Source organism: Triticum aestivum, chromosome 5A, assembly GCF_018294505.1.
Source record: "Triticum aestivum cultivar Chinese Spring chromosome 5A, IWGSC CS RefSeq v2.1, whole genome shotgun sequence".
Classification (NCBI taxonomy): Eukaryota; Viridiplantae; Streptophyta; class Magnoliopsida; order Poales; family Poaceae; genus Triticum; species Triticum aestivum.
The window spans coordinates 499,328,477-499,342,933 of record NC_057806.1 but is presented as its reverse complement, the minus strand read 5'-3'; positions in this window follow the sequence as shown (position 1 = coordinate 499,342,933).

The window sequence follows — 14,457 nt, the reverse complement described above, 5'->3', positions numbered from 1 at the left end:
ATGTCACGCGGTGACATCCGGAGTCCTGCCTAGCCTGCTACAGCCCGGGTTCCCGGAGTCCTGTTAGCCCAGTGCTACAGCCGGATTCACATGCTACTGACCGACATGCTCGATGTGATTCATGTATGCCTGTCCCCATAGGTTAGTGCCGCTTTGGGTTCACGACTAGCCATGTTGGCCCGGGTTCTCTGTCATATGGATGCTAGCGACACTATCATATACGTGAGCCAAAAGGCGCAAACGGTCCCGGGCCATGGTAAGGCGACACCCGTGGGAATACCATGCGTGAGGCCGCAAAGTGATATGAGGTGTTACCGGCTAGATCGATGTGACATGGAATCGGGGTCCTGACAGCGTTGGTATCAGAGCCTGACTGCCTGTAGGATTACCAAGCCAAACTGGTCGAAGTCGAGTCTAGAAATGCTTTAGTTATGTAAGGGAATTGATTGTGGAAGGGAACGTAAGGCTCTTTTTACTCCTTTACCGTATGCCCTTCTGATCTGAGTCAACCTCTTCTTTTCTACGGGGATTAAGAATTAGGCCTTCTCATCTATCTATCAGGATGACGTGCTACTAATCCATAGACTTATAGAATTGATAGTTTCAAACGTCAGTTCCGTTCCTACTACTTCTGTATGTTGATAGTTGATCTTAGAACCTTGATATTGTGTCGTTGAGTGGTTATGCCACCATTTTGCAGGATGTCTCAAATCATTTTGAGCATTTACAGCCGTTATCCTGTCCGAGTCATCCCAGGTTTCTAACTAGTCTGATGCATTTGCAAATTCCTTCTTCCGTTACCGACGTTCCTTTGGGCCAGTTTATCCACACTAATCAGTGAGTTGAGGTACTCTGTTGCCTCGACATATATGTTGGAGCTATTATTATGACCCTAGGTGTTGTAGGGAGTCACCTAGTAATCTAGCCTTGTTTTGTGTTCCCGGTGTGATAATTCTGGCCACCATTCTCGAAAGCATCCCGTGATGCCATTTAGTTAGTAGGTATTCTACTCCTGGGTTCTTGAACCCGAGATTCCCCTACTTATCTCATGTTGATAGTGTTGCTAGTTCCTTTAGGATATTAGTAACCTTTGCGATAGTCCTCGAGGTTCGTGGTACATCCTTCTTCCAATTATCATGAGCCATTCTTGGCAGGAGTTCTTTTGAACAAAAAAGTCACGATAGAGTGATCCTGATGAGTTCTCCATTCTATGTTGTGACTCTGCCAACCCTACCTTTCTGCATGGGTTATCCGGAAGAAATATGTTGAACTCGTTCGACATACTAATCCATGCATCCACAACTCAGAAAATTATATGTTCCTTTGAGTTGTCCCTCTTTAGTTGTATTCTGAACCTCGTCCATCAATTGTTGGTCAAGAGTAGTTGTGCATTGGTGTTATCGATGCCTATTATTCATGTGATCCATCAAGCCATTCCATTCCGGAATGACTAGGAGAAACAAACTCCAGTACCTCATCCATATCCAGGATTGGGTCAAAGCAGTTGTATTCCGCAGATGAAAGTGCTAATCCAGCTTTTGATTCTGTTCTACCCTGAAGTATTACCCACTTTTATGTCAGGAACGTCATGAGAATTGCACCTTATCTTATGAATTCTTGATGCAGTGATACTCTCACCGTCATTGTTCATTCCTCGGTCCCGTGTTGCCATACCCGGAATGCCGACAAGTGAAATGTGATGTGTGAAACCAATACTCCTAGCAATCTCGATGCTTGGTAGTTAATGGACAATATTCTCATTCTTAGCGTGTTGGTTATTGACTCATCATTCTAAGATTGATCATGCTACCTGATCCTTTTGCCTAGTGCACTCTTCGATCAAGAGTTGGGACTGTGTCTATCCTTGCTTATTTGATCATATCGTCTTGCCTTGAAAAGCAAGATTGTCTCGAGCTTAGTAACATATCGGTGGTTCGTTATTTCCGAAGATCTTCTCGGAAGTATTACCTGGCTGTCACCTGACCGGTATGTTGAGTTCGTGATTAAATGGGTTTTCTTATAAATCACCTCTTCTCCAAGAATCTGTGTTGGTTACCCCTGGACTAGTTGAATAACCTAAACAATAACTTGGAGAGTTGGAAGATAAAAGCTTGCCTGACTCAGTTTATTCCAAAGGGATATCTTGCGTGTGTGTGCGTGTGTGTTGAAGAAAGATGATATCTTCATCAATTGATCCTTGTCATCAGTTGTTGGATCTACTGTCTTGTCAAAACTTTGACTTGAGTATGGGTTATCGTCAAGTCAAATCAGAACCAACGATGTTCGTAGTGTTGTCTTACTCGTGGTTGATCCCTCGAGAATACACCATTACATCTTTTGGTCTGACCAATGCTATCACCGTGTTCACATGATGGTGGAAGTCTAGTGATATGGAAATTCCGATGAGTTGTTGTTGAGCCCATCAGCAGCATCTTATTTTCTCCATGGCTCATGTCGAACATCAAGCTAGTGTTGGAAACTTGTGCAAGCACATCTTCATGCTCTGTTCATGAAGTATCTGTCTGGATGAAAGAAGTGACTTCCTCTGGTTCACGTGCAATCGATGCAAGTTGCCGCCGTGAATTCGAGAAAGATTGTTTTTGTTTCCTCTGGAATCTTCCCAAGTTAGTCACACATAGGTGCGAAGTACTCTATGGTTTGATAGGTTGGCCGCCTCCATTCTATATGTTTTTCCTAGCACACCAAGCCACTGACTGATTTGTTCAAGGAAAAGAAGTTCCTTCTTAAGAATCATAACTTATGTTTGGACTTTGCTATCCTCGTTGATGGTTCCCCACTTGAACTCGGTAGTGCTTTATCATAAGACTACTATGTGGTCATGCTTGTCTTGGACAACATGTTCATATGTGTGTAGCAGAATCAGCTCATGTTTTGGAGCTTGCAATCGTAGTTCATCTCCCGAGAGTCCCGCAACGTTATCTCGTCGACTTGTGTTGCAACCACTCTTTTCTAGACATCATGTCTGAAAAATCCAATTACCAGCCAGATCCGAATCTCAGGCAGATATGATGGCTGGAACATTTCCAAGATCTGTGATGTAGATCCCGACGAGGTTGATGTTTTGGCCGAGACACCTAGCCGGAAGATCTATTATTGTAGCATCTTGACTGGTCAATTTCACCATCTTCTCCGTGAGGATCTTGTGCGGCTTATTTTAGAAGTTGTTCCTTAGGGATTCTTGTGCTGTTGGTATTCCTCGATTATGATATACCATTCAAATGGTGGAATTGCTCTCGACTGTTGAGTTATCTCCCAGTTACCAGAACCATTGCCAGCATTTGCATTTTGTTCCCAGCCTGTACCACCATTGTGCCATTCTACCATGGACTATCCCTCTCGGTAACCTCTGGTCAGGATTATCTCCAAAAGTGGTCCTACCATGGGTCCCACCCATTTCCGATGATAAGGAAAAAATCATCCATTGCGTTGTCTTCAAGAAGGTAGTCCACATCATCCATTCTGGTGTGAGTATGCCATTCTTTCGAATTCGTTCAAACGATCGTTTGTGATTGCCTTGGGATGGTATAGAGAGTTGCAATGATCTTTGATTCAAAAGTAATTCCTTTTGCCACTTAAGGAAATAGTTCCATGAGTCACCTTCCCCAACGTGTCCCGCTATGGAATCATGGCAATTATCTCCTCGCCGTTTGAAACCATGCACCATTCTACTCCAACGTGAAGATGTTGCCTACCAAATTGGACCTTTGTCATCTGCTACCCTTTTCCTCATTCCCAATGTTTGTCTTGTGTCTCAGCTCAAGAGATGTTTCAATGTATCATCCCATGAGTTGGTCATGAGTTGTTTGATCTTCGAGAAGATCGATTCTTCTAGAATTTTTCCTTTCCTCTCCTGTCATGTTAGTTGGAGTTCTCAGAGCAAGACATCGAGACAAAGATGGTGATCGCGTCAACGTTCCTATGCAGTTCAACCTGGATCGTGAAGATCGTGTTAGTTGTGCCCCTCTGTCTTTTTACCTCATGTCTTGAATCTCGGGACGAGATTCTTGTTTAGTGGGGGTGAGCTGTCACAGCCCCAGTTCAGCCCTTGCTTGTCTTTGCATCATCATCTTGCACCAGGATTAAATTCCATTAAAATTTGAAATGGGGATTGCCTAAACCCTAGCATTAAAGGATTTAACTAGGTTCAAACTTAAAACTTTTCAATGAATCCAAAATGCCCTTCATAAATGTCCACCATCTTTGGTCCTGGCTAAACCCTCTGCCAAAAATGGTTTCATATTTTTGGAGGCTATTCTGGATTTTTGAATTAAATCATAAGTATTTGAATTTGGACATTTTAATTCTATAAAATATTTTAATTGTTCAAATAATCTTGAAAGCATTTGAGGGCTATTGGAAATAGTTTCAAAAGTGCCCACAATTATTTTCAGGATTTTACAAAATGAATTAGTATTTTTACTAATTCAAAACAGAAAAGAAAAAAAATAGAAAACAGAAACTAAATTAAGAGAGAGAGAGAGAGAGAGTAACCTCACCTGCAGCCCACCTGGCCGGCCCAGCTGGCAGCCCAGCCAACTGGCCCAGCCCACCAGGGGCACGCTTGTCTTCTTCCCCTTGCCAGCGCACGAAGCAGCTCGGTGGCGAGCGCCGACGACGCGCCTGGCCACCTCCTGCGTGCTGCCGCCTCCCCGACGTCGCCCTGGAGACGCAACGCGCCCCCTCAGGCCCTCTTAGCCTCTCCCCATGCTCTTCTCCCTCCTCTGGCTCTCCTCCCGCACGCACCCGAGAGCCATCGTCGCCGCCGCTCGCTGCTGTCGTGGCCACGGCCACCGCCTCGCCTCGCTGATGTGCTCAGACGCTCCGCCTCGACCCCCTCTTCCTCTCCACCGCGTCGCGCCCCTCCGAAAGCCCTGCAGCGCCGTCCCTGACATGGTCTTCAACCTCTGGCCGCCGGCGAACTCTTCGGGAATTCGCGAGCTTCATCTCATCCCTGGCCTCGCCGTTGCCTCTACTGGAATCGTCGTGAGCCCCTGCCTCTTTCCCCTCTCTCCCCGTGCTCTCCCGCGCCTTCTAGCCACCGTGGCCATCGGAGCCCATTCCTCCTTGCCGCCGGCCATGTCGCCACCGCGGCAACGGCCATGCAAGCACGCGCCCGAGCTTACCGCTGAGATCACCGCACCCCCACGAGTCGAACACGCCTAACCGCGGCTCCTGCCGTTCCCTGCAACGCCGATCCGCTCAACTCCCGAACTCCGGCCGCCGCGCAAGTCGCCACCGCCGTCGTTTTAGGCCACTAGAGCTGCTGCTGTGAGCACCACTGGACGTGGACGAGTCCCCTCGTCACGTAGAGCCTCTCGGCCGCTAATTTGGTCACCGGAGGGCAAAATCCGAGCCCCTCCGCTGTCTCGGCCTCGCCGACGACTCAACGCCGGCAAGGTTGACCCCTGTTTGACCTCCCCGGCATCCTGACGTGTGGGCCCGGGCCCCTGTTTAATTAGTGCTAGGTAATTACTGTTAATTAACTTAGTTAACCAGATGAGCCACTGACATGCGGGCCCAGCCCTAGATTAATTAAGTTAATCACCTACATAGCACTAACAGGCACTATTAGTTAGATGTGACACCGACACGTGGGTCCCACAGGTCAGGTTTGACCTGGACTGGGCCTGTTGACCTGCTGACGTCCGCATGACCTAATGCTGACGCAGTATTACTTTTCTGGATTTAATTTAGTTCAGGAAATTCCAAGAAATGTTTAAAACTTTAAAAATTCATAGAAAATCAACAGTAGGACAGAATGAAATAAATTATATATGAAAAATTATCAGAAAAATTCAAGGAATCCATCTGTGCCATTTTCATGCATGTTTGAACAATGTTTGTCCCCTGTTTTGGACAAAACAAATAAATGGCATTTAACTAATCATATATGGAGTTTGAATTTGAATCTTGTATTCAAACCAACTTCATTTAATTGTGTTGCTAGTTGCATTAGCTCAATCAACAACATATTGCTATGTCATTATCATGCATCATGTTGTGCATTGCATTGATTGTATTCTTCCTTGTTTGCCGGTGATTGTCCCCTCTCGGTAGACGCTGCTCTGACGCTGTGATCGTTGACACTGATGAAGACTCAATGTTATCTTCAGAAGTGCCACGCAAGCACAAACCCCTTGTTCATTCCGATACAATCCCACTCTCTCGCTCCTGCTCTCTTTTACTGCATTAGGACAACAACGATTCATCTATTACTTGTTGCGGTAGTGGAACCCCTTATCCTCTACATGACCTGTCATTGCCATAGTAAATAGATGAAACCCAATAGCATGAGTAGGAGTTGTTTGAGCCCTGATGTGCCTACTCATTCATGCTTGTTTGTCATGCCTGCTACTACTTAGAGTTGAGTCAGGTCTGATTCATCGGGATGAATCGGAGGTGTGTAAACATGTCCTACTATTGACGACTAAGTGTGTGAACACGATTTGGTAAAGGTAGCGGTGAGAGGCCATGTAGGAGTGCTTGGTGGGTTGTCTCATTGAAGCCGTCCTCAGGAACTGAGTTCTGTATTTGTGATCCATGAAACAGTTACTACCACGCATTGGGCCTGAAACCAATGGACCCTCTCGGCTTCTTGATCACCCTTGTCCTCTGTCCAGGAGTTGGAACTAGTTTCTGGTGTTTATAGGATATGTGTTGGCGGCCGTGTCCGTGGTAATGGACTTCTGGGTTGCCTATAACAGTTCATAGACAAGTGAAAGTGGATACTCTAAAACTCGCAAGCTAAGTGTGAGTGCTATGGATGGCCTTCTCGTAGGGAGACGGGAGCGACTCGGTGGCGAGCGCCGACGACGCGCTTGGCCACCTCCTGCGTGCTGCCGCCTCCCCTACGTCGCCCTGGAGACGCCACGCGCCCCCTCAGGCCCTCTCAGCCTCTCCCCGTGCTCCTCTCCCTCCTCTGGCTCTCCTCCCGCACGCACCCGAGAGCCATCGTCGCCGCCGCTCGCTGCTGTCGTGGCCACGACCACTGCCTCGCCTCGCTAATGTGCTCAGACGCTCCGCCTCGACCCCCCTCTTCCTCTCCACCGCGCCGCCCCCCGCCGGAAGCCCTGCGGTGCCGTCCCTGACATCGTCTTCAACCTCTGGCCGCCGGCGAACTCTTCGGGAATTCGCGAGCTTCATCTCATCCCCGGCCTCGCCGTTGCCTCTACTGGAATCGCCGTGAGGCCCTGCCTCTTTCCCCTCTCTCCCCGTGCTCTCCCGCGCCTTCTAGCCACCGTGGCCATCGGAGCCGATTGCTCCTCGCCGCCGGCCATGTCGCCACCGCGGCTACGGCCGTGCAAGCACGTGCCCGAGCTTACCGCTGATATCACCGCACCCCCACGAGTCCAACACGCCTAACCGCGGCTCCTGCCGTTCACTGCAACGCTGATCCGCTCAACTCCCGAACTCCAGCCGCCGTGCAAGTAGTCGCCGACGTCGTTTTAGGCCACTAGAGCTGCTGCTGTGAGCACCACTGGACGCGGACGAGTCCCCTCGTCACGTAGAGCCTCTCGGCCGCTAATTTTGTCACCGAAGGGCAAAATCCAAGCCCCTCCGCCGTCTCGGCCTCGCCGGCGACTCAACGCCGGCAAGGTTGACCCCTGTTTGACATCCCCGGCATCCTGACGTGTGGGCCCGGGCCCCTGTTTAATTAGTGCTAGGTAATTACTGTTAATTAACTTAGTTAACCAGATGAGCCACTGACATGCGGGCCCAGCCCTAGATTAGTTAAGTTAATCACCTACTTAGCACTAACAAGCACTTTAGTTAGATGTGACACCGACACGTGGGTCCCACAGGTCAGGTTTGACCTGGACCGGGCCTGTTGACCTGCTAACGTCGGCATGACCTAATGCTGACGCAGTATTACTTTTTTGGATTTAATTTAATTCACGAAATTCCAGGAAATGTTTAAAACTTTAAAAATTCATAGAAAATCAATAGTAGCTCAGAATGAAATAAATTATATATGAAAAATTATCAGAAAAATTCAAGGAATCCATCCGCGCCATTTTCATGCATGTTTGAACAATGTTTGTCCCCTATTTTGGACAAAACAAATAAATGGCATTTAACTAATCATATATGGAGTTTGAATTTGAATCTGGTATTCAAACCAACTTCATTTAATTGTGTTGCTAGTTGCATTAGCTCAATCAACAACATATTGCTATGTCATTATCATGCATCATGTTGTGCATTGCATTGATTGTATTCTTCCTTGTTTGCCGGTGATTGTCCCCTCTCGGTAGACGCTACTCCGACGATGTGATCGTTGACACTGATGAAGACTCAATGTTATCTTCAGAAGTGCCAGGCAAGCACAACCCCCTTGTTCATTCTGATACAAGCCCACTCTCTCGCTCCTGCTCTCTTTTACTGCATTAGGACAACAACGATTCATCTGTTACTTGTTGCGGTAGTGGAACCCCTTATCCTCTACATGACCTGTCATTGCCACAGTAAATAGATGAAACCCACTAGCATGAGTAGGAGTTGTTTGAGCCCTGATGTGCCTACTCATTCATGCTTGTTTGTCATGCCTGCTACTGCTTAGAGTTGAGTCAGGTCTGATTCATCGGGATGAATCGGAGGTGTGTAAACATGTCCTACTATTGAGGGCTAAGTGTGTGAACACGATTTGGTAAAGGTAGCGGTGAGAGGCCATGTAGGAGTGCATGGTGGGTTGTCTCATTGAAGCCGTCCTCAGGAACTGAGTTCTGTATTTGTGATCCATGAAACAGTTACTACCATGCATTGGGCCCGAAACCAATGGACCGTCTCGGCTTCTTGATCACCCTTGTCCTCTGTCCAGGAGGTGCAACTAGTTTCTGGTGTTTATAGGATATGTGTTGGCAGCCGTGGGTAGCGCTGACCCTAGGGGTGGGCTATGATGCGGTAGATACACCGTGGCACGGTGCACCGAGCGCCCGTTTGGTGTCTCGGGAACCCTGTTCACATCGTTCGGGGCCGTATGTGGACACCTCGGCCGGACTCCCTGCGGATGGAACCTGGATAGGCGATAAACCTGGACTAGAGACTTGAGTGTTTAGGTAGGCCATGGCCGACACCCTCGTTGGGCTTCCGCTTGAAGGTTGCCGAGTACATGTCATGTAAACGGCGGTAAGTGGTGAGAGCGTGTGTGAAGAAGTACACCCCTGCAGGGTTATCATCATCTATTCGAATAGCCGTGTCCGCGGTAATGGACTTCTGGGTTGCCTATAGCAGTTCATAGACAAGTGAAAGTGGATACTCTAAAACTCGCAAGCTAAGTGTGAGTGCTATGGATGGCCTTCTCATAGGGAGACGGGAGCGGATCCATAGTGGTGTATTGAATGGTGAATATGTGGACTCGTGTGCGCCACCTCAAAAGAGTTGCTTGCAATCGTAGTTCAGGTTAACCACTAAGTCAAACTTGGCTTGCTGCAGTTAAACTCCACCACCCCCCTTGTTGATACCGACGCATATGTAGCTAGTTCTGATGTAAGTCTTGCTGGGTACATTTGTACTCACGTCTGCCTATTTTATGTTTTGCAGAGAGACGTCAGTCTCGCTAGTAGTTCCGCGTGGACTTCGACGTTTAGCTTGATACCTCAGCTACGATCTTGTGCCCTTGGCAGGATCCGGTAGATAGTCAGGATTCTCAGCCTTCTTCATTTGTAGTTGTCTGTACTCAGACAAGTTAAGCTTCCGCATGTGCTTGTCGCTTGTATGCTCTGTGTGTTGGGTCATAAGACCCATGTTTGTAATATCTCGCTCCTCGGAGTCTAATGAATAAATACTTGAGTCGTAGAGTTATGTTGTGATGCCATGTTGTATTTACACATATCGAGCATATTGTGTGTATGATTGAAATGCTTGGTATGTGTGGGATCCGACAATCTAGTTGTTTATCCTTGGCAGCCTCTCTTATGGTGAAATGTAGTCCAGTGCTTCCTTGAGCCATAGTAGTCCGCTACAACCCGGTTCACCGGAGTCCTGCTAGCCCAGCACTACTGCTCAGATCACTTGACTGGCCGGCATGTGTTTCACTTCGTTCCTGTGTCTGTCCCTCCGGGGAAATGTCACGCGGTGACATCCGGAGTCCTGCCTAGCCTGCTACAGCCCGGGTTCCCGGAGTCCTATTAGCCTAGTGCTACAGCCCGGATTCACACGCTGTTGACCGACATGCTCGATGTGATTCATGTATGCCTGTCCCCATAGGTTAGTGCCGCTTTGGGTTCACGACTAGCCATGTCGGCCCGGGTTCTCTGTCATATGGATGCTAGCGACACTATCATATACGTGAGCCAAAAGGCGCAAACGGTCCCGGGCCATGGTAAGGCAACACCCGTGGGAATACCGTGCATGAGGCCGCAAAGTGATATGAGGTGTTACCGGCTAGATCGATGTGACTTGGAATCGGGGTCCTGACAGCGTTGGTATCAGAGCCTGACTGCCTGTAGGATTACCAAGCCAAACTGGTCGAAGTCGAGTCTAGAAATGCTTTAGTTATGTAAGGGAATTGATTGTGGAAGGGAACGTAAGGCTCTTTTTACTCCTTTACCCTATGCCCTTCTGATCTGAGTCAACCTCTTCTTTTCTACGGGGATTAAGAATTAGGCCTTCTCATCTATCTATCAGGATGACGTGCTACTAATCCATAGACTTATAGAATTGATAGTTTCAAGCTTCAGTTCCGTTCCTACTACTTCTGTATGTTGACAGTTGATCTCAGAACCTTGATATTGTGTTGTCGAGTGGTTATGCCACCATTTTGCAGGATGTCTCAAATCATTTTGAGCATTTACAGCCGTTATCCTGTCCGAGTCATCCCAGGTTTCTAACTAGTCTGATGCATTTGCAAATTTCTTCTTCCGTTACCGACGTTCCTTTGGGCCAGTTTATCCACACTAATCAGTGAGTTGAGGTACTCTGTTGCCTCGACATATATGTTGGAGCTATTATTATGACCCTAGGTGTTGTAGGGAGTCACCTAGTAATCTAGCCATGTTTTGTGTTCCCGGTGTGATAATTCTGGCCACCATTCTCGAAAGCATCCCGTGATGCCATTTAGTTAGTAGGTATTCTAATCCTGGGTTCTTGAACCCGAGATTCCCCTACTTATCTCATGTTGATAGTGTTGCTAGTTCCTTTAGGATATTAGTAACCTTTGCGATAGTCCTCGAGGTTCGTGGTACATCCTTCTTCCAATTATCATGAGCCATTCTTGGCAGGAGTTCTTTTGAACAAAAAGGTCACGACAGAGTGATCCTGATGAGTTCTCCATTCTATGTTGTGACTCTGCCAACCCTACCTTTCTGCATGGGTTATCCGGAAGAAATATGTTGAACTCGTTCGACATACTAATCCATGCATCCACAACTCAGAAAATTATATGTTCCTTTGAGTTGTCCCTCTTTAGTTGTATTCTGAACCTCGTCCATCAATTGTTGGTCAAGAGTAGTTGTGCATTGGTGTTATCGATGCCTATTATTCATGTGATCCATCAAGCCATTCCATTCCGGAATGACTAGGAGAAACAAACTCCAGTACCTCATCCATATCCAGGATTGGGTCAAAGCAGTTGTATTCCGCAGATCAAAGTGCTAATCCAGCTTTTGATTCTGTTCTACCCTGAAGTATTACCCACTTTTATGTCAGGAACGTCATGAGAATTGCAACTTATCTTATGAATTCTTGATGCAGTGATACTCTCACCATCATTTTTCATTCCTCGGTCCCGTGTTGCCATAACCGGAATGCCGACAAGTGAACTGTGATGTGTGAAACCAATACTCCTAGCAATCTCGATGCTTGGTAGTTAATGGACAATATTCTCATTCTTAGCGTGTTGGTTATTGACTCATCATTCTAAGATTGATCATGCTACCTGATCCTTTTCCCTAGTGCACTCTTCGATCAAGAGTTGGGACTGTGTCTATCCTTGCTTATTTGATCATATCGTCTTGCCCTAAAAAGCAAGATTGTCTCGAGCTTAGTAACATATCGGTGGTTTGTTATTTCCGAAGATCTTCTCGGAAGTATTACCTGGCTGTTACCTGACCGGTATGTTGAGTTCGTGATTAAATCGGTTTTCTTATAAATCACCTCTTCTCCAAGAATCTGTGTTGGTTACCCCTGAACTTGTTGAATAAGATAAACAATAACTTGGAGAGTTGGAAGATAAAAGCTTGCCTAACTCTGTTTATTCCAAAGGGATATCTTGCGTGTGTGTGCGTGTGTGTTGAAGAAACATGATATCTTCATCAATTGATCCTTGTGATCAGTTGTTGGATCTATTGTTTTGTCAATACTTTGACTTGAGTATGGGTTATCGTCAAGTCAAATCAGAACCAACGATGTTCGTAGTGTTGTCTTACTCGTGGTTGATCCCTCGAGTATACACCATTACATCTTTTGGTCTGACCAATGCTATCACCGTGTTCACATGATGGTGGAAGTCCAGTGATATGGAAATTTCGATGAGTTGTTGTTGAGCCCATCAGCAGCATCTTATTTTCTCCATGGCTCATGTCGAACATCAAGCTAGTGTTGGAAACTTGTGCAAGCACATCTTCATCCTCTGTTCATGAAGTATCTGTCTGGATGAAAGAAGTGACTTCCTCTAGTTCACGTGCAATCGATGCAAGTTGCCGCCGTGAATTCGAGAAAGATTGTTTTTGTTTCCTCTGGAATCTTCCCAAGTTAGTCACGCATAGGTGTGAAGTACTCTATGGTTTGATAGGTTGGCCGCCTCCATTCTATATGTTTTTCCTAGCACACCAAGCCACTGACTGATTTGTTCAAGGAAAAGAAGTTCCTTCTTAAGAATCATAACTTATGTTAGGACTTCGCTATCCTCGTTGATGGTTCCCCACCTGAACTCGGTAGTGCTTTATCATAAGACTACTATGTGGTCATGCTTGTCTTCGACAACATGTTCACATGTGTGTAGCAGAACCAGCTCATGTTTTGGAGCTTGCTATCGTAGTTCATCTCCCTAGAGTCCCGCAACGTTATCTCGTTGACTTGTGTTGCAACCATTCTTTTCTACACATCATGTCTGAAAAATCCTATTACCAGCCAGATTTGAATCTCAGGCAGATATGATGGCTAGAACATTTCCAAGATCTATGATGTAGCTCCCGAGGAGGTTGATGTTCTGGCCGACACACCTAGCCGGAAGATCTATTATTGTAGCATCTTGACTGGTCAATTTCACCATCTTCTCCGTGAGGATCTTGTGCGACTTATTTTAGAAGTTGTTCCTTAGGGATTCTTGTGCTGTTGGTATTCCTCGATTATGCTATACCATTCAAATGGTGGAATTGCTCTTGACTGTAGAGTTATCTCCCAGTTACCAGAACCATTCCCAGCATTTGCATTTTGTTCCCAGCCTGTACAACCATTGTGCCATTCTACCATGGACTATCCCTCTCCATAACCTCTGGTCAGGATCATCTCCAAAAGTGGTCCTACCATGGGTCCCATCCATTTCCGATGATAAGGAAAAAATCATCCATTGTGTTGTCTTCAACAAGGTAGTCCACATCATCCATTCTGATGTGAGTATGCCATTCTTTCGAATTCGTTCAAACGATCGTTTGTGATTGCCTTGGGATGGTATAGAGAGTTGCAATGATCTTTGATTCAAAAGTAATTCTTTTTGCCACTTAAGGAAATAGTTCCATGAGTCACCTTCCCCAAGGTGTCCCGCTATGGAATCATGGCAATTATCTCCTCGCCGTTTGAAACCATGCACCATTCTACTCCAACGTGAAGATGTTGCCTACCAAATTGGACCTTTGTCATCTGCTACCCTTTTCCTCATTCCAAATGTTTGTCTTGTGTCTCAGCTCAAGAGATGTTTCAATGTTTCATCCCATGAGTTGGTCCTGAGTTGTTTGATCTTCGAGAAGATCGATTCTTCTAGAATTTTTCCTTTCCTCTCCTGTCATGTTAGTTGGAGTTCTCAGAGCAAGACATCGAGACAAAGATGGTGATCGCGTCAACGTTCCGATGCAGTGCAACCTGGATCGTGAAGATCGTGTTAGTTGTGCCTCTCTGTCTTTTTACCTCATGTCTTGAATCTCGGGACGAGATTCTTGTTTAGTGGGGGTGAGCTGTCACAGCCCTAGTTCAGCCCTTGCTTGTCTTTGCATCATCATCTTGCATCAAGATTAAATTCCAATAAAATTTGAAATGGGGATTGCCTAAACCTTAGCATTAAAGGATTTAACTAGGTTCAAACTTAAAACTTTTCAATGAATCCAAAATGCCCTTCATAAATGTCCACCATCTTTGGTCCTGGCTAAACCCTCTGCCAAAAATGGTTTCATATTTTTGGAGGCTATTCTAGATTTTTGAATTAAATCATAAGTATTTGAATTTGGACATTTTTAATTCTATAAAATATTTTAATTGTTCAAATAATCTTGAAAGCATTTGAGG